The sequence below is a fragment of the Asterias amurensis genome, chromosome 10 (assembly GCF_032118995.1).
Source record: "Asterias amurensis chromosome 10, ASM3211899v1".
NCBI classification, from domain to species: domain Eukaryota; kingdom Metazoa; phylum Echinodermata; class Asteroidea; order Forcipulatida; family Asteriidae; genus Asterias; species Asterias amurensis.
This window is the reverse complement of record NC_092657.1, coordinates 15,526,387-15,545,906: the sequence shown is the minus strand read 5'-3', so window position 1 is coordinate 15,545,906 and position 19,520 is coordinate 15,526,387. Positions and strand designations below refer to the sequence as shown.

At 37.8% G+C, this 19,520-nt stretch overlaps 1 non-coding gene across 1 annotated transcript; it reads right to left on the bottom strand.

Moving 5' to 3' along the window:
• Nucleotides 1-2,424: 2,424 nt before the first annotated feature.
• Trnas-gga (transfer RNA serine (anticodon GGA)) lies at nucleotides 2,425-2,499 on the bottom strand. The gene has a single exon. It is a non-coding gene; the product is annotated as a tRNA-Ser (tRNA).
• Between the last annotated feature and the right edge of the window lie 17,021 nt (nucleotides 2,500-19,520).

Sequence of the window (19,520 nt, the reverse complement as noted above, 5' to 3'; positions counted from 1 at the left end):
TGTGCAAATGTTTCAGATACACCAAAATGAGAAGACTAGTCTTTGACAATTCCCAAAAGGTGCCTTTTTAAAACGGTCATGTTCGTAGGTTTGCTGGTATCCTAATGTAGGGTTCCTCGGTCAATTTCGACAAATGAGCAGCCAATTTAACCACCAAGCTATTCTATTTCGCGCGAAATCGAGTGCTACTGAAAAGGGTCATTCAACAAAAAACCACAGTTGTTTTTTTTTTTTTTCCGGCAATGCCGACCAGGTGTATTGCTGCTGAATGCAGAAAAACACTTTTTGAAATGTACCAACTCACGACTTGGACGTACATGTACTTTGCATGTGTGTTTACTATACGCATTGCAGGCAAAGTCTGCCTCGATTGACGTCACGAACAGCGCCCTCTCGGGTCGGGGTCTACTCTTAAATTTGTAAATAACATAATAACTGATTTGCTAAAACCTTACTAACTGTTTATTCACATTTAGTTAACTGTTTATTCACATGACGCAACATTACATTTGACTAATCATTACACGAAATCGAATGACCCTTTTCAGTAGCACTCGATTTAATTCGAACGCATAAAAAATTAAACTGGCTGCTTATTTGTTGAATTCGACTGAGAAAACCCATATAAACGTCTCTGTTTGGCTTCCATTGGCGAGTTGTCACAATTCTCTCCACACACAACTCTGACGTGGACAACCATCATGCTAATTGTTGGCTTGATATTGTTTTGTACACAGTTCTCCGGTAATACCGACAAAGATACTCATGTGACCAACCAGTTCTCGTCAGTGTTGCACGCCCAGTATCTGCGCATCAACCCGGTTTCATGGGTATCGCACGGTGACAACCTATGCTGTATGCGCTTTGAGGTGATAGGATGTCTGTAAAAAAAATATGGTAGTTAAAGGAACGTTAGAGAATTGGTAAGAAACAAAAATCGTGAAGGTCACAGATGTACATAACACCTACACGTCTAATGATGACGATAGTTGAAAACATCCCTTGAAATATTTCTGTCTGAAATGTCATAATTGATGAGAAATAAATAATCTAATTTCGTGTTTGGAGTTTATCGCTCATTGAGCGTTTTATTCATTTTTACTTTGGCCTCGATGCAATGCAAAATTTGTAATCGGTTTTTCACTATTCTCTCGTGACCCAGATGGCCGATCGATCTCAAACTTCTTCAGGTCTGTCAGTTTATGTATATGGTGGATTACATAAAGGGCTTATACTGCCAGCAACTGTTTTGTTAGCAAAAACCAATCATGTTATGTACCATTAAAGACCCTAGACACTATTGGTAATTGTCAAAGACCAGTCTTCTCATTTGGTGTATCTCAACATGAATTCAAAATAACAAACCTGTGAAAATTTGAACTAAAATGGTCCTCGATGTTGCGAGATAAAAATGGAAGAAAAAACACCCTTGTCACACGAAGTTGTGTGCTTTCAGATGCTTGATTTCGAGACCTCACGACAACCAAAGGTGTCCAGTGTCTTTAAGTATTTGTAAGTGGATGATATAAAGTCAAATTAAAGATCAACTTTCTAAATTAAGGTGTTACAAAAATAATACTACACTAATTTCAATAAGTCTCTGAATTCTAATTTTCAATAAAGGGTGTTCTTTAAGACACTATGGTTGTTCATTCTTAGCCATCAATGTCATGTATGTTATTAGTATCTTTGTGATAGCACATAAAGTTGATGCCCCTGAAGGGATGAACCGTCTTTTCCATACACCGGGAAAAGAAAGACAATGTTTTTCATATAATAACATACAAAATTATACGGGTCTATGTAGAACCCAATAGGCTACTTTTTTAACTACTATAATTACTTACTATAGGTTTTATCGGTCATATTCGGCAAATGAGCAGTCAATTTAATTTTCACGCGTTCGAATTAAAGCTGTTTTGCTTTTCCAGTTGTTACTGCGTTTCAAATTCAGAATTCGGCCATTAAATTTCGTTTTGGGTCGAGTCAAATTACTTAAGCACTCTGTTCAATTTAGCGTTGCGTCATTCTTTTTCGTGACACACACGTCTCACGAAGCGTCTGCGAATTTGAATGCTGCTTTGATGAATTGTTAAATTGAATGATTATTTTGTTAATTCGAATGACGCAACATTACATTAGACTAATCCCAAAACGAAATCGAATGACCCTTTTGAGTAGCATTCGATTTTGCGCGAAATAGAATAGATTGGTTGTTAAATTGGATGTTCTTTTTCCGAAATTGACCGAGAAAACCGATATTTTGTCATGAAAATCAATAATATAATAGATGCTAAATTTAATTTTTAATCGGGAATAAAGAGTAAAAATGTTTGTTTTTTACCATGACACCGATGTGTGTTAGCACATACTCAGTACTTTCCCGAGTCGTGCGAGGAAACAAAAAAAAACAACCCACAGGCTCATTACTCGGGTGGGATTCGAACCCACGACCCTTGCAATTCCAGAGCAGTGTCTTACCAACTAGACCACCGAGATTGCCCTGTAGCTAGAATCAGTCCGAAAAAAAACAAACAAAAAAAAACCAATTGAAACAAATATGTTGATAAAAAACATTTATTTTGTATGGTCCTACACGTAACGAAATATCTATACCAATCTATATAACCCCAGGTTGGTTATTACACACCTTGACGATTCCCTCCCTGGGGAACGAACTGGACGACAGACGTCATTATATCTTATTATATCGATTCTAAAAACAAACTCAGCAAACATGTACATTATTAATTGTAATATTACAATGAGGGTTAGTTAATACATACATGTACTTTTGACAGTTTTAATAATGGTATTTACATGTTTCGTAATGTCTCAGAAAATGATAGTCAATGAATACGTACATATTATGAAGTTCAGCTGCAGGTTTGAAGGCAACGTGTTCCTTTAAAAGCAAGGTACACCTTGAACTTCTGGAACTGTTTTATTTCTTAGTTAATCCAATACTAATGTACATGTATCAAATAAAACGAACCTTTGAACATTCGGTCGTGTTTTTAATGTTTCGCCGAAAATTGGGCGCGAGTATTTTCACACATCAGGTAAAACAACCGTAAATGAAGAATGTATAAAGCGTGACTGACAGTTCTCCCAGATTCAATTACTTCGAAAGCTGTTGTGGGGTGTCGTGCCGAGTGGATAAGAGCACCGAATTCAAGCTCTGTTCAGCGAAGCTTGGGTTCGAATCCCGGTCGTGACACTTCTGTCCTTGAGCAAGACACTTCACTATAATTGCTTCTCTCCACCCAAGGGTAAATTACCTGTGAGTGCAGAGTTGTTTTTTGTGATTGATTAGCCTTGATTGCGCTACATATTTGGCGGCACGGGCTGTATACTCCCCAGGGAGCTGAGATGGTTTAATGAATGATTTAAGGCCCAGTGACCAGGGGTAAAAATGTTGAAGCGCCATGAGCGTCACTGCGTGATGGACCTGAGCGCTATAGGAAGCCATTAGTATTATTATTAGTAGTAGTATTGCTACTGCTACTGCTACTGCTACTGCTACTGCTACTGCTACTGCTACTGCTACTGCTACTGCTACTGCTACTGCTACTGCTACTGCTACTGCTACTGCTACTGCTACTGCTACTGCTACTGCTACTGCTACTGCTACTGCTACTGCTACTGCTACTGCTACTGCTACTGTTATTATTATTATGCCAGCAATTGAAATAGTTTATACCGAATGTTTGCACTCCCTTTAATCGATGTTAATTTGCATCGAGATTAATTATATTCATTGTTTTCACCCTGTCGCCAACGTGCGTAAACACTTTATGCTAAGTACATGCATATCACGTGGATGGTACTCAAGCCAACCACACTCAGAATCAAACATAAACAAAGCAAAACAATAATAACAATAATAATAACTAGACATTAAGTGTTTGTGAACAAACACAAAGCTGTTTCGTGTTGTTTTGCTTGGATTATGTGTTTCAGTGACCAAAGGATCTGTCAATGAAAAAAGGTTTGAACAGATTTTAGTACTTCTTGAGATATGGTCCCACTTCCGGTTGACCCGCAATTAAAGATCACATGGTTTATTAATTAAAACATAATTTGTTTTACATTTTTTTGTTCACACTTTGTACACACAATCGTGTCTATGATGTTGAGCCTCGCAAGTTAATGAATCTTGTGAACATCCAATTCCATGCAAACAATATGTTAACGGTGGAGATATGGTTGGTTAATTCAAATTTGTTCACCTATAAATTCTAACAAACCTGGTTACTTTTTATTTTGAGATCGCAAGTGCGCCCTCTTTTACAGTGCGATCGGGGTCACGTCATAGTGTTCGCTCGGCCCCATCAGCGGCGAGTAAAGCATGCAAGGCATCGCGCCCGTCCGTATCGCGATCGTACCTTTATCATCGAGCAAGGCATGCTGTGAAAAAAAAAAAAAAAATGTCGACCGACCACCCTTGGGAACGAGGTTGCGGGAAGTCAACAATATTAGTGTGGTCCCGTTCCTGATTTGCAAGAAGTGTAGCGTCTAGCATCTTCGGAACCATATTTTAATCCACGGAGATAATGGAAGGCCGTTGTTTCGGGATTTATCTGAAACAATTTAGATTATACTTGTTTTTGTGAGATGTTTGGGTGTTTGTTTTTTGTCATATTTGTCTCAGAACTTGTTGTTGTCATTGGTAAAATCTAAACTGTCAATGTACTTCTCATGTGTATGGTATTGTACATGCCTCCATCCATGTCATTACCGTTAAGATAGTAGTAGCCATAGTATTCGTTACCATCGTACCCGTAGGTACGACAATGACGTTGACAATACATGCATATCGCATACATGTAAGTGTACAGTACAAACGTAGCCTACATGTACATTGTGTAATTGTTGGGAAATTCTGTTGTTATGTGTATGTATCCAATGTATGTATCTCGATGGTTAACTCGAGCAGTAACTTTCAGTATGGCGCCACCACTTTTTCACTAATTAATTTTTACAAAAAGGTATATATCATAGTCATACAGTCAGTTGAATATGATTGAGGAATATTATTATTAATATTAAAATTAGATACATACTTTACTGTATACATAACATACTATACTATTATTTCATTTCGAATGAATGAAGAAGTGGGTGGCGCCATGTACTTTCTCCACCTCAAGTGTAGGTCAGGTTTTGTACTACCTACTACTAGGTTATGTAGGTTGTCAGTTACCAAACAGTAATTTGCAGGTTGTTGGTTGTCAAACAGTAATTTGCAGGTTGTTGGTTGCCAAACAGTAATTTGCAGGTTGTCAGTTACCAAACAGTAATTTGCAGGTTGTCAGTTACCAAACAGTAATTTGCAGGTTGTTAGTTACCAAACAGTAATTTGCAGGTTGTTAGTTGCCAAACAGTAATTTGCAGGTTGTCAGTTGCCAAACAGTAATTTGCAGGTTGTTAGTTACCAAACAGTAATTTGCAGGTTGTTAGTTGCCAAACAGTAATTTTGCAGGTTGTTAGTTGCCAAACAGTAATTTGCAGGTTGTTAGTTGCCAAACAGTAATTTGCAGGTTGTTAGTTGCCAAACAGTAATTTGCAGGTTGTTAGTTACCAAACAGTAATTTGAAGGTTGTTAGTTGCCAAACAGTAATTTGCAGGTTGTCAGTTACCAAACAGTAATTTGCAGGTTGTTAGTTGCCAAACAGTAATTTGCAGGTTGTTAGTTGCCAAACAGTAATTTGCAGGTTGTTAGTTGCCAAACAGTAATTTGCAGGTTGTTAGTTACCAAACAGTAATTTGCAGGTTGTTAGTTGCCAAACATTAATTTGCCATACTGCATGTTTGCTTTGCACATTGCAATGCTGTTCAGTTTCAGTTAAGTTTCAGTTTATTTCCACAGTTTCAAAATCACAATCAGTATCAAATCATAGGCAATGTATTAGTTGAAAATAAAGAAATAGATAGTTGTTTGATAAGATCAATGAAATGAATAATAAGCATTGACATCCGTGAAACTGTGGGGGACCCATACAGAAGCAAGGCTTGTAAGGGTATGGTTCCCTGAGCAAGCTTGTGCATTGAGCTGATAATTATTTAAATTGATGTATTGTGGAAGAAGATACCCCTCCTGGTAGGAAACATGTCCCGGAAAGGACAGGTGTACTCAAAAAGGCTCAATGCACAAGATGCTAACAATGAAAGTAGTTACCTGTAACAACGAACAATGGACAAAACAAACAAAGACAAACAAAGACGGGTCAGCGAAGTAAGAAAGGCAATATCTACCGACAATATAAATTCATTAAAGTACACTTAGATTTACCATGTAGGAAATACCTTATATATCAACAATATGAATTCAACAAAGTACACTTAAATTTACTCTTAAATACAGAAACACTTTTTGAGGCTTTAAATTGAGAGTTGAGCGAGTTCCAGAGCTTGGGTCCCTCTAGTTTAACTGTTTTATAAGTAAGAGAAGTACGGGTATATGGTATATGAAGGTTAGAGGCTTGACGAGTAAAGTGTGAGTGAATCTCATGATTGTGTGTAAATATACTATTACTTGAGGATGGTAAAGTATTACGGGTAGACTGGTACACGAGGGACCCAAGTTGGTAATAATAATAAATGTCTTTGACTTTAAGAGTCTTATATTTAGTAAAGTAGGGACTTGTATGTGAACGAAAATCAGCAAAATTAATGGTACGTAAAGCCCGTTTCCGTAGTAGGAGAATAATGTTCAGTTTGTTGATTGAACTACCTCCCCATGCCAGTATACCATAATTCCGATACGATCCGATTAATGTGTTGTAAAGAGAATCTAGTACTTTTGCTGGGACAAGAAATGTTATCTTATTAATCACCCCAATATTTATATAAATTATTTTACATGGCTGGTCAATATGAGAATCCCACTTAAAGCCCGAGTCAATATATAACCCCAACAATTTACAACACTTAGTTTTTAATAACAGTTTTTAATAACAGTGTTAACAATTTTAACATCGCAAGGAATTTCATTGGCAGTACTGCTAAACAACATGAAATTGTTTTTTTTTTTCAATATTGAGAGACAGTCCATTGACCCTGAACCAGTTTGCGACATGTATCAGTTCAGTGTTGACCTTATTAATGAGGTAATTAAGATTACTAAGGGAATAAAATAAATTTGAATCATCGGCAATTAATATAAAATAAAGTTCATCTGAGGATTGTGTGAAATCATTAGTATATATATTACAAAGAGTAATTCGTCCTATTATCAATGCTGCATTTCTTGAGGGAGTATTCGGTCCCTTTCCAGCTCCTCCATTGTATTCCTTTGAATTTAAGAAAATCTCCATTCTGGTAGTACCGACCGTTGAGATGAGACGTGAAGCAGCCTGTAAACCACCAAGCACTCATTGAGGTTTGCCATGTGTTAGGATTCTGGTACTTGAATTAGTACCATCTATGGACACATATTGAGATCTGTTAAAAAGATAACTTCTAAACCAATCAAGTGTAATTCCTCAAATGCCACAACAGGAAAGTTTATGCAGTAAGATATCATGGTTGATTGTATCAAAGGCTTTCGAAAGATCAAGGAATATCCCCAGTGTGTGCTTAGAGTCATCGATTGCTTTGGAACCCTTATCAATAAAATCTAAAAGGGCATGGGAGGTTGAATGTTTACTACGAAATCCAAATTGGGAGTTTGACAAAATACTGAATTTATCTAGAAATTTAATAGTACGTGCATAAACACATTTTTCACAAATGTTAGAGAAACAAGTCAGGATAGATATAGGTCTGTAATTGCTAACACAGCTAGAGTCACCTTTTTTTTTTTTAAACAGGGATAACCTTTGCAACATTTTACTGAAATGGTACAACACCTGTCATAAAAGAAGTATTAATAATATGTGCAAGTGGTTCACATATGGCAGTTATTGAGTGTTTGATAATAAACATGTTTATAAAGTCGTGCCCACAACTATTTTTGTTTTCTAGATTGTTAACTATATCAGTAACATCATAATTATTAACTGGGGTAAAAATAAAGAATTTTTGTTGGGGTTAGTCAGGGTGTCAGTAAAACTGAGAGAAGTATTTGTTTGTTGGATTTTACTTGCAAGGTCCGGACCAATATTGGTAAAATATGAATTGAAGCAGTCAGCAATTTCATCAGGACTGGAAGTTAAATGCCCATCAGAGATATTTGTTTTAATAGTTTTTGAAGATTTGTTCTTGTTTAAAATTGAATTAATTTGCTTCCAAGTGTTTTGAACACTTTTGTTTTTTTGCCTTTTCAAATTGATTGGCGTAATAGTTTTTCTTAGAAGTTCTTAAAAGTCTTGTTAGTGTAATTTTGTATTTTTGACATGGAGCAATCTAAGTAAGTTCTACTGTTGGTATGTTGTTTTAGTGAGGGGGATTGAGATGACGGTGTTTATTACTTCCCTATATATTACGGCTGTGTATACTATATTTATTTTTTTAGACTACGGTCATTTCACAGTGGTACCTGTAGATATTAATATTATTTTACATCATCAAACCCTCATTTATAAATAGCATAACATGACATTTATAGACATGCATTTCTTTTTAATTTGTGTGTTTTTGCGAACACAATAATACAAGTTTGCAATTGTTTAAACAGTACTCTGCAGAAGTTAAGCCATTGTCTGTATATAATATTAGTATAAAGACGCTATACTAGTTCATCGAATCAGCGCTCATGCTTGTTAGGAAATATCATGGTGCCTGATGCCAGTGGAGACTTTTTGGTGAAATGAACGTCTTTCTTCATAGTTTAAGGGGTATATTTTGGGGGCATGTATGCTTTTGTAAGAGTGTCAGCTGTCGGTGGAATGTGTGATTGCATACTATTGTTATTTTTGTGAATATTTAATAGAAATTTTTATATATACCGGTTAGTAATAAGAAAAAGTTAAGATGATTCTTGTCAGTTTAAAGAAAAACAAACTTACAGTGCGTCATTCATGATTATTTATTTGTAATTTATAATTGATAACAGTTTTTTTAAATATAGGTCAGATATGCAATTTTCTTTGTATGTAGTTAGTGTCATGAGTGTGGTCTGTGAATCAAGTATTGCCTTACATTAGCACTGTTTTAGCAACATGTTGGAAAGTAAATGTGAATGATTGTGTTGTGAAGAGGAAAGCACAAAGACTCAATTTAAAAGTGGCGTAGAAAGGATTGGGAAATGAAATTTCAGTGAGGGTCACAACAGGGTGATTGACGTGCATAGATGTGAAATCCTTTTTACAGTGCTGTGCATACTTGCATTAAATGAAAAGTAACTAAAAACCAAATAGTTTTTGATTTATGAAGACAAAATATTAAATAAACAATAAAATAATCATATGATGGTTATTCTATATTACAACCCCACCCCTTGCAGACTTGCCCTTTTGAGTTATCACGGCATGTTGTTTATAAGAAGCTTGTATACTGTGATTGATTAAAAACAGATTTATGATTAGGAACAAATCAACGCAATTGTTTTTTTTTCACTAAAAGCCTGCATGTCAACTTACATGCCAAAACACTTGTGAGTGGACTGAGGTATTCCAAAAGAAGATGGAGCCGTTGGCAACATCTGTTAATATGACAGATGCACTTTGGTTCACTTTTATATGTGGCCCCTGTCATTGTTTACAATATTTTTTTATTTTTATTTTTTTTACAGAAGATGCCAAGATTCAAGAAGTTGCCGAAGACGACGGTGGATGGCCGCCATTATATGTTTTCCTTGTCTGTTTCTGTTCGGTCTCATTTCACTAGTAGCATCCCTCCCTCCATGTTGACATCTCATTCCTTCCCTTTAATGTGTACCCAGGTCATCCCTTATCCATGCACCATTCCATTCCCTTCTCATCCAAATGCCTTGAGAGAAGCACTCTCTCAGGGAAGTCGGGTACCCATGTCTAAAGGATCTGGCAAGGCCCTGGCGAACATAAAGCCTTGTCCTAAAGAAACTGGACGTGGGAATGCTCTGGGGTTGGCACCTCCCTAGAGAAGTCTGTCTTTAAGGCTGTCAGAAAATGGTCTGAAGCAGGCGTTGTCGAGGACTGAGTCGTCACACAAATGTTAGGGCAGTGATGGCCGTTGGCATACTGAAATCAGAGATGCAATATACCCTGAAATATACTCTGAATTATACCCTAAAATGAAAACTGGGAGTCTATTTCACTTATACCGAGTCTGGTGGTTGAAGTGGGGGTGACATCATTGACCCTGCCTACCTGGGAGTCGACTCTCCTTACCGAGTCTGGTGGTTGAAGTGGGGTGACATCATTGACCCTGCTAACCTGGGAGTCTACTTCACTTATACCGAGTCTGGTGGTTGAAGTGGGGTGACACATTGACCCTGCTTACCTGGGAGTCGACTTTACTTATACCGAGTCTGGTGGTTGAAGTGGGGTGACATCATTGACCCTGCTAACCTGGGAGTCTACTTCACTTATACCGAGTCTGGTGGTTGAAGTGGGGTGATATCATTGACCCTGCTAACCTGGTAGTCTACTTCACTTATACCGAGTCTGGTGGTTGAAGTGGGGTAACATCATTGACCCTGCTTACCTGGGAGTCGACTTGACTTATACCGAGTCTGGTGGTTGAAGTGGGGTGACATCATTGACCCTGCTAACCTGGGAGTCTACTTCACTTATACCGAGTCTGGTGGTTGAAGTGGGGTGACATCATTGACCCTGCTTACCTGGGAGTCGACTTTACTTACCGAGTCTGGTGGTTGAAGTGGGGTGACATCATTGACCCTGCTTACCTGGGAGTCGACTTTACTTATACCGAGTCTGGTGGTTGAAGTGGGGTAACATCATTGACCCTGCTAACCTGGGAGTCTACTTCACTTATACCGAGTCTGGTGGTTGAAGTGGGGTGACATCATTGACCCTGCTTACCTGGAAGTCAACTTCACTTATACCGAGACTTGTGGTTGAAGTGGGGTGACATCATTGACCCTGCTAACCTGAGAGTCTACTTTACTTATACCGAGTCTGGTGGTTGAAGTGGGGTGACATCATTGACCCTGCTTACTCTGGAGTCGACTTTACTTACCGAGTCTGGTGTGCTGATGAAGTGAGGTGACACATTGACTCTGCTTACCTGGGAGTCGACTTTACTTACTGAGTCTGGTGTGCTAAAGTGGGGTGACATTATTGACTCTGCTTACCTGGGAGTCCACTTCACTTACCGGGTCTTGTGTGCTGAAGTGGGGTGACATCATTGAAGTGGGATGAGAACATGAACGTCAGGTGCCATTATGGCCCTACTGACATTGGATACCTAATCAACATCTGCTTGTGTGCAATGAAGTAAAGTTTTAGTCACCTGACATCTGTGCTTTTATAGTATGATGACATCATAGTCTTCTAGGTAAGTGTTTTTTCTGAAGGAAGACACTGAGATGTAAAGCATATTGTACTGTATATTTTACTCGGGGTACAATGCAAACAATTTCCAACTTGCAGAAGTATTTTCTTATTGTATAGGTACATTTCATTATCTGTTCTCTAACTGAGAACAGTTTGAAAATCGATATTGCCACACTTTAGGTTGACCCGGAAGTAGAGGTCAACTTGAGGTCACTGTTTTTCAAAATTAATCTCCAATCCCCAAGGAGTCTTTAACTACAAACAGTCTAAAAAACGGCAGTGTTCTTCTTCAGATATGGTGCTACAAAGTTTTCCTAGTTAAATATGCAAATATGGGTCACGTGGTTAACTAATTACGATTTTTAACATTTTTGGGGGTCGGTGGTTTGATGTTTGATCTAGTACGATTTTATTTCACAGAACTCTTAACCACCAAACTCTGCGCTTATGATCACCATTTTCCGCTTACTGTGTTTTTCAAACATCATCGTGTCATGCATGCACATATGTTATATTGGGCTAACAATTGAGAAAAAGAAAAGGCAACACTAACGATATTAAGATAAGAATCAAACTAAAATATTACAAAAAGAAAAACATTTTAAGTTTTGGGGGATACAACAAAAAATTCAGACGGAGATTCGAACTCGCAATTCTCAGATGTGTAGTCGCGATTGATGACCACTAGGCTAGAAGGGCACGATGCAAAAGAGGTGGGTTTTTACATGTGTGCATTAACAGAGGGGATTATGATCCGGCGAAATAATTATTGTTTCATGATATAAACAGAGTAATTGGTCCAGAACGCGGTTAGAAAAACAAGGACAAATTTAACGCACGTTCTAACGAAAATCCTAAACCTCCGTACGCTGTGCGTGTACAGAGTTATGTGACCAGAACGCAGGTAGGAAACAAAATAGTATAGACTCTTTTCAAGAAGTCAACAACTCATAGAAGTACATACTGTGTTGTATTACCAAAGAGAATATTTCACAATAACATGAAAGTGACTGCATCAAGTTTACAAATTAAAAATTCAAATGAAGACCACGTGGTTAATTAATTAAGAATGTTAACACTTTTTTATTAGAGTAAAGTAAAGCTTATATTCTAAGCTTCCATTATTAGAGTAAAGTAAAGCTTATATTCTAAGCTTCAATTTGATATGTGATTTAACACTTTTATCCTTATACTTTAGGAGATGGAGCCTGAACAAAAATGCTGTACAAACGCAATGGGGTTTTAGGCGGAAACAAATAATAATAATAATAATAAAAATAATAAAAATCTCGACGAAAACAACACCTGTTCCGACGGTAGGTCGGAACACCTAATGATACAAATCTCGACGAAAACAACACCTGTTCCGATGGTAGGTCGGAACAGCTAATGATACAAATCTCGACGAAAACAACACCTGTTCCGATGGTAGGTCGGAACAGCTAATAATAAAAATCTCGACGATAACAACACCTGCTCCGACGGTAGGTCGGAACAGCTAATAATAAACACAGTAATTACCAAGCAGCACCAACCATACTTAACATAATGGATTACAATTAGGGAATAACGGTGCGAGTACCCGGTCTTCACTGCGTGGTAATGCCCGGGTTGGTGGCTGGCGCTGTAAACAGACCGAGCCGGAGGCGAGGTCCGTTAACAGCGTCAGCCACCAACCAAGGTCATTACCACGCAGTGAAGACCGGGTACGAACACTGTTATTCCCATTAATAAATACTTTTTTAGCGATGTAAACTGCTAAAATTGTCAAAATGTTGTGACTTTTCTCTCGGCGGTACTTCCAGACATGTTCAGGGGCCATATTTGAGCCCTTGATGGTTCCCATTAATCACATTACTGATCTTTGAGACCAGTGACTCTTTTAAATAATGATCTGTTCAGCGCATTCACTGGGATCAAAGGAGCCAAATGATTGGACCATAGCTGTTCATTGTGCATTAAAACGCGCACATGAGCTCGGCGTTAGTTTATACGCGCGCACATGTTACACGCGCGCACTCAAAATTGATACATTTTTTAGCGCGCCTTCGCGTAAGTGCGCGAAGTTGCAATGAAACTTAACTGGGATTTAAATAAGCTTGCGATACAGTGCAACGCGCAAGTTTTACACATTGTATGCTGATTTAGTGGCCATTTGTTCGCTATTTTCCAAAGCCGGTCTTTATACCACCGTTAACACTTCCACACGTGACCGGGTTTTGACCAATCAGAGACTTGAAACCGTCCAAGGTATTTATTAATAAACAATAAAACATAACGAAGCCTGAACACGAAGCCTGATTTACGGCACCGCACACTATTGATAATAACTCAAAATAATTGTAATAGCATAAAAACGTATTCGGTAACGAGTAATGGAGAGCTGTTGATAGTAACATAAAACACTGTGAGAAACGACAACCAAACAACTTGTGCGACAAGGGTGTTTTTTACTTCCATTATTCTCTCGCAATTTCGACGACCAATTGAGCTCAAATTTGTACAGGTTTGTTATTGTATGCACATGTTGAGATACACCAAATGAGAAGACTGGTCGTTGACAAGTACCAAAGGTATGTGAAATTAGAAACATTATGATTTTAAATTCTGTTTTGTCAAGACATTGATAACTGCTCTAACCCTTTCCCAATGTGTATTTAACACTGTATACGCATGACTTTGTCGAGTTTCATAAAAAGAAATAACTACAGAGAAAACATACATTTTTGCACAACATATATTTTCGAGGAAACACGATTCAATATTTTGGTCGAAAAAAAGAAAAAACAAAACTAGAAAAGTTGTGTGAACATAACATTTTTTAAATTGAACTAAAACACTATTTCGATCACACGAAATTATATTACAGTCTACCAAAACTATTATTTTGCACAGTGCTTAATATTAATTGCGTCTTAACATAATTAGGTGCTTTGTGGTATTTTCCCGATTACCGGGCAATCTCGGTGGCCTAGTTGGTATGACACTGCTCTAGAACAGCAAAGGTCGTGGATACGAATCCCGAGTAATATTAATATGCATGTTTTTTTTTTCAAAATGAATATTCTATCCTCGATGCAAACTTAACATTTTTATTGAATTGTTGCACTAACCGCTGCTAAAACCTAAGATTCGTACTGTCTCTTACTAGCAATCTCGGTGGTCTAGTTGGTTAGACACTGCTCTAGAATTGCCAAGGTCGTGGGTTCGAATCCCACTAGAATAGCATGCATGTGATTTTTGTCAGTACACACATCGTTGTATAAGGGTTAAACCGAAATGAATATTTTATCCCCGATGCAAATGTACCATACTAAATTAAAATGCTGCATTAAATGCTGCTAAAACTAAGGATTCGAACTGCCTCTAGCTAGCAATCTCGGTGGTCTAGTTGGTTAGACACTGCTCTAGAACTGCCAAGGTCGTGGGTTCGAATCCCACTAGAATAGCATGCATGTGATTTTTGTCAGTACACACATCGTTGTATAAGGGTTAAACCAAAATGAATATTTTATCCCCGATGCAAATGTACCATACTATATTAAAATGCTGCATTAAATGCTGCTAAAACTAAGGATTCGAACTGCCTCTTATAGCGACCGGCCAATCTCGGTGGTTAGACACTGCCCTAGATTTGCCAAGGTCGAATGTTCGAATCCCACCAGAGTAAAATGCCTGTTTTTTGTCAGTATACATCGGTGTATATGGGTAAAACCGAAATGAATATTTTATCCCCGATGCAAATGTACCATACTAAATTAAAATGCTGCATTAAATGCTGCTAAAACTAAGGATTCGAACTGCCTCTTATAGCGACCGGCCAATCTCGGTGGTTAGACACTGCTCTAGATTTGCCAAGGTCGAATGTTCGAATCCCACCAGAGTAAAATGCCTGTTTTTTGTCAGTATACATCGGTGTATATGGGTAAAACCAAAATGAATATTATATCCCCGATGTAAATTTAACATTTATACTAAATTGTTGCACTAACCGCTGCTATAACATAGGATTCGAACTGCCTCTAGCTAGTAATCTCGGTGGTCTAGTTGGTAAGACACTGCTCTAGAATTGCCAAGGTCATGGGTTCGAATCCCACCAGAGTAAAACGCCTGTGTTTTGTTCAATATACATCGGTGTATCACCAACATGAATAAATAACAAGTTGTTGTAAGGTAGTGGGTTGTGGCTGTTGAGTTCTTTAATCCTTCCATGCGTTTAATAAAACAATTCATCTCCCTGCATGAGACCCACTTAAGTTTACTGCGCTCGGGAAATCTTAATTAGCCTGGGTAAATAAAGTTATTTCCAACATTTGTTTATGCCCAGCACCTTTCAGAGGGTCTAGGTATAAGTTGGCAACAACAACAAATCAAAATCAAAATTATTTGGTAACAATCTCGGATTTAACCTATTTTGCACTTTTTCGGCACTTCCCCCCAAAAAATGTCTGTCTTCGATAGTTTCATGCACGCTCATAAAAACCAAATAGCTACAAAAAGTCCGATCATGATCTATAGCTTTTTACACAAAGCAATGGGACAGCCCTGGCCACCACGTGTGGAATCAATCACTACATGGTCACCGGGTTAGCATGGCCATTCAACTTTGGCAGTTTGTTTCACGAAGGTATGAAGTTGGATTACACGGAAGCCTGATTTTTTTTATAGTATTATTAGTTAAGTTATGCATAAAAGAGCAAATACGGGCAGTGAAACAAAGTGGCACTGTTTCAGGGTGTGTCTTCATCTCTTCTTAGTTCTTATTCTTATTCTTGTTTTTTTTTTTGGCCATTAAACGATTACAAATACAAGCAGACAGTATGTCAAATAAATAATACAAATACATCAGTAATACAAAGCAAGAAAAACTGTAAGGGCACAGGAAATTACAAAACAACCATAATGTGATGGCTAGGATCAACAAAAGTATAAATAAACACTGTTGCTCGAAAGACTGTTAATTCAGTCACATAGGGAAGCAAACACTATAGATAACACTATAGATAAAATACCCTCTTTGAAATAATAATAATAATTTGAAATGAATATAAATAATCTGTATAAACAAAGCACAACTTTAAAATAACAAAACCAAAAACAAACACCAGAAATTAGACATTCCCAAGCAAATAAATAAATAAACAAATACATAAATAAATAGTAAGTTAATAAAATATGAATAAAATAAAAAGTATTTACAAATAAACGAATAAATATTTAGAAAAGTACAAGTCAAAAGAAACAAAGCAACAAATAATTAAATATATGGATGGGTTTAACAAAACAAATAGGTCAACAAATAAATAGCTTTATTGACACTTACCTAAACAACGCCAAGAAACACGACGTCTCTTTCCTCCCAGGGAATTCTCATTAAGCGCAAAAGCTTAGAACGCAATTGCGAAAATCTGGCGCGGAAATCTTAACCTATTGGCATTTAGGCCGGTTTATAGTCGGTCGCGCGATGGTCGCGCGACGGAAATCTTGCGCGCAATCCTAAGACTGAGGCCTAAAAACCGTGTCTTTTTATGATCGCGCGTCTAGATTTCCGACGCCCGACCATCGCGCGACCGACTAAAACTCGGCCTTTTAAAACGGACGAAGGAGATGGGATATCAATATGACATAGGAGACGTATCCCACGGCACACGAAGTTACTAGGGAACGACAATGGTGTAGTCAAAGGCGATATATGCGGATTTTATGAATCGTCAGTGGTCAAGGAGAACGGATATCTTGTCAAATATCTTATTTTGGCTCCTAAGTTTATTTAAACATTCCATACAAACAGTAGGCCTGCGACGACGCGTCGCGACGACAGGAAATCAGTTATTTCAATGTCATCCTTTTGTCGAATTTATTACAAAGTAACTAATGTCTGAATCATGGACAGGAATGTTACTTTACTTACAAAATCACACAACGAATGAAGCAAAGAGCACAAACAGGAGTGTTGTTTCACAAAAGCTACACCCACCGTTGTGTTGTTGTTTGTTTGTTTGTTTGTTTTTTGTTTTAGTTTGTTTATATTTCTTTTTCTGCTATTGCTTTTTACACCCACAGGCCCATCCCTACAATAATGAATCATTAAAGGAAAACGTTGCCTTGGATCGGACGAGTTGGTCAAAACAAAAGCGTTTGTAACCGTTTTTTATAAAATGCATATGGTTGGAAAGATGTTTTAAAAGTAGAATACAATGATCCACACAAGTTTGCCTCGAAATTGCGTGGTTTTCCCTTTACTGTACGAACTAACATGGTCCGCCATTTATGAGAGTCAAAATTTTGACCCCCCATAAATGGCCGACGTGTTAGTCGACGAGGTAAAAGGAAAACCACGCAGTTTCGAGGCATGTTTGTGTGGATCATTGTATTCTACTTTTACAACATCTTTCTACCCATATGCATTTTATAAAAAAAACGGTTACAAACGCTTTTCAAAGACCAACTCGACCGATCCAAGGCAACGTGTTCCTTTAAGTGAACAGTACACTGTATCATTTTCCGATAAATTTATATTTGGAAACCAATGCGCAAAAAGACGAGTTGGCCCCTCAAGGCATTCATGAATATTTATAATGGAGGGCCAATTATCCCAGTTGAGACCTCTTGATTCCTCAGGCAAACGGGATAGAATGGCTTCATGTTCAGAAACTTATTCTATTGTGGAGTCTTTCAAACACACAAATAGGGCAGACAAATCTTGTTTAACCAAAAATAATAGGATCCTAAAACAAAATGCCATGCTTTTGCTGCATGGGCCCCGTATAAACTATGTTAAATGTTCAGTCATTGATGGTGGAACTAGGGCATGTGCACCAAGAACGAGTCCTTCGGGTTGGAAGTAAAGCTATATGTGCATCGGTGCAGAACAGAAACATTCCACTATTACCATTGCAAGAAAACAATAAATAATGTTAATGGTAATTATTGTTAATGAGAATTTTTATGGTTTAGATCCTTTCATTTTACAAGCTATACACTTTGTATAACTTAACATTTTTGTCTACGGCAGCTACCCTTTTTGAAATTCTACAACCGATTATTGGCTTTTAGGATAAACTGGTAACTTTAACGTCTCTATGGGAAAATATATGTCATCGTTCTGTTGATTGTGGCCATAATTCCTAGTTTGACGATATCCTCATTTAATGGGTTTCGAAAGAGTGCATGGTAGTCTCCAAAGGGCTGTATCCAAACTTCCTTTATTGCCTACAATTTTCTGGATGGTCTACGTGATCTTTATAATGGTTTCGTTGAGCAGTACAACCAAAAGTCATCAATATTCATTTGTATTAAATGATTTGTTACTTTTAGAGTCAGCCATGGTTTAAACAATCTGTCGTCAGCATAGTCGGGAGAGTGAGTCGGTGTTTTTTATTAATCTTGTCTGTGTGCATTACTAAAGCCAATGGTGTCGCAATTTGTTTTTTTCCCTGATGCTTTTTCTTATTCATTTTAAACTTATACACCGATGTGTGTTAGCACTGTATACTCAGTACTTTCCCGAGTCATGTGAAAACAATATCACAGGTATGTTACTCGGGTGGGATTCAAACCCACGACCCTTGCAATTCTAAAGCAGTGTCATACCATCGAGGAAGGAATAGAAGGAGCTCGAACGACCCGCAAAACCGCAGAGTAACAAAAGAATACCCTGACAATGCCCCCGTCTAACCAGTGGAAAAAGATAGGAGACCTCCAGCTGGACGGCCGATTAACGGGCAGGATTAGATTTCTTTGTACAGAACGTGTGGTACCGCCAGTCTGCGCTCTTGCCTACTTGTAAAGTTGAATCATTGGAGACAAGAATTGTAAATATACACGTTTTCATTTACCGTTTGTGGTGTTTCACTGAAACATAATGGCATATTTTTTCTTTTCTTTTTGACTTTCCGGTCACTAGCGGTGGTTCAAAATTTGGGTATTAGCACACGAGGGTGGTTGGTATTTAATTGTGTTTTTCGATTTGGTGAGCACAAGTGTACACAATTTTTATCAGGTCTCAAAAAAATTGTTTTTTTCTGTATTGTATCCATACGACATACGACACCATGATTGAGTGAAGAACCAAGTACGCACGCGCAAACTCACATACGCCAGTTCGCCCATTGTCTGTAAAAAAAAAAAAAAAGTTTG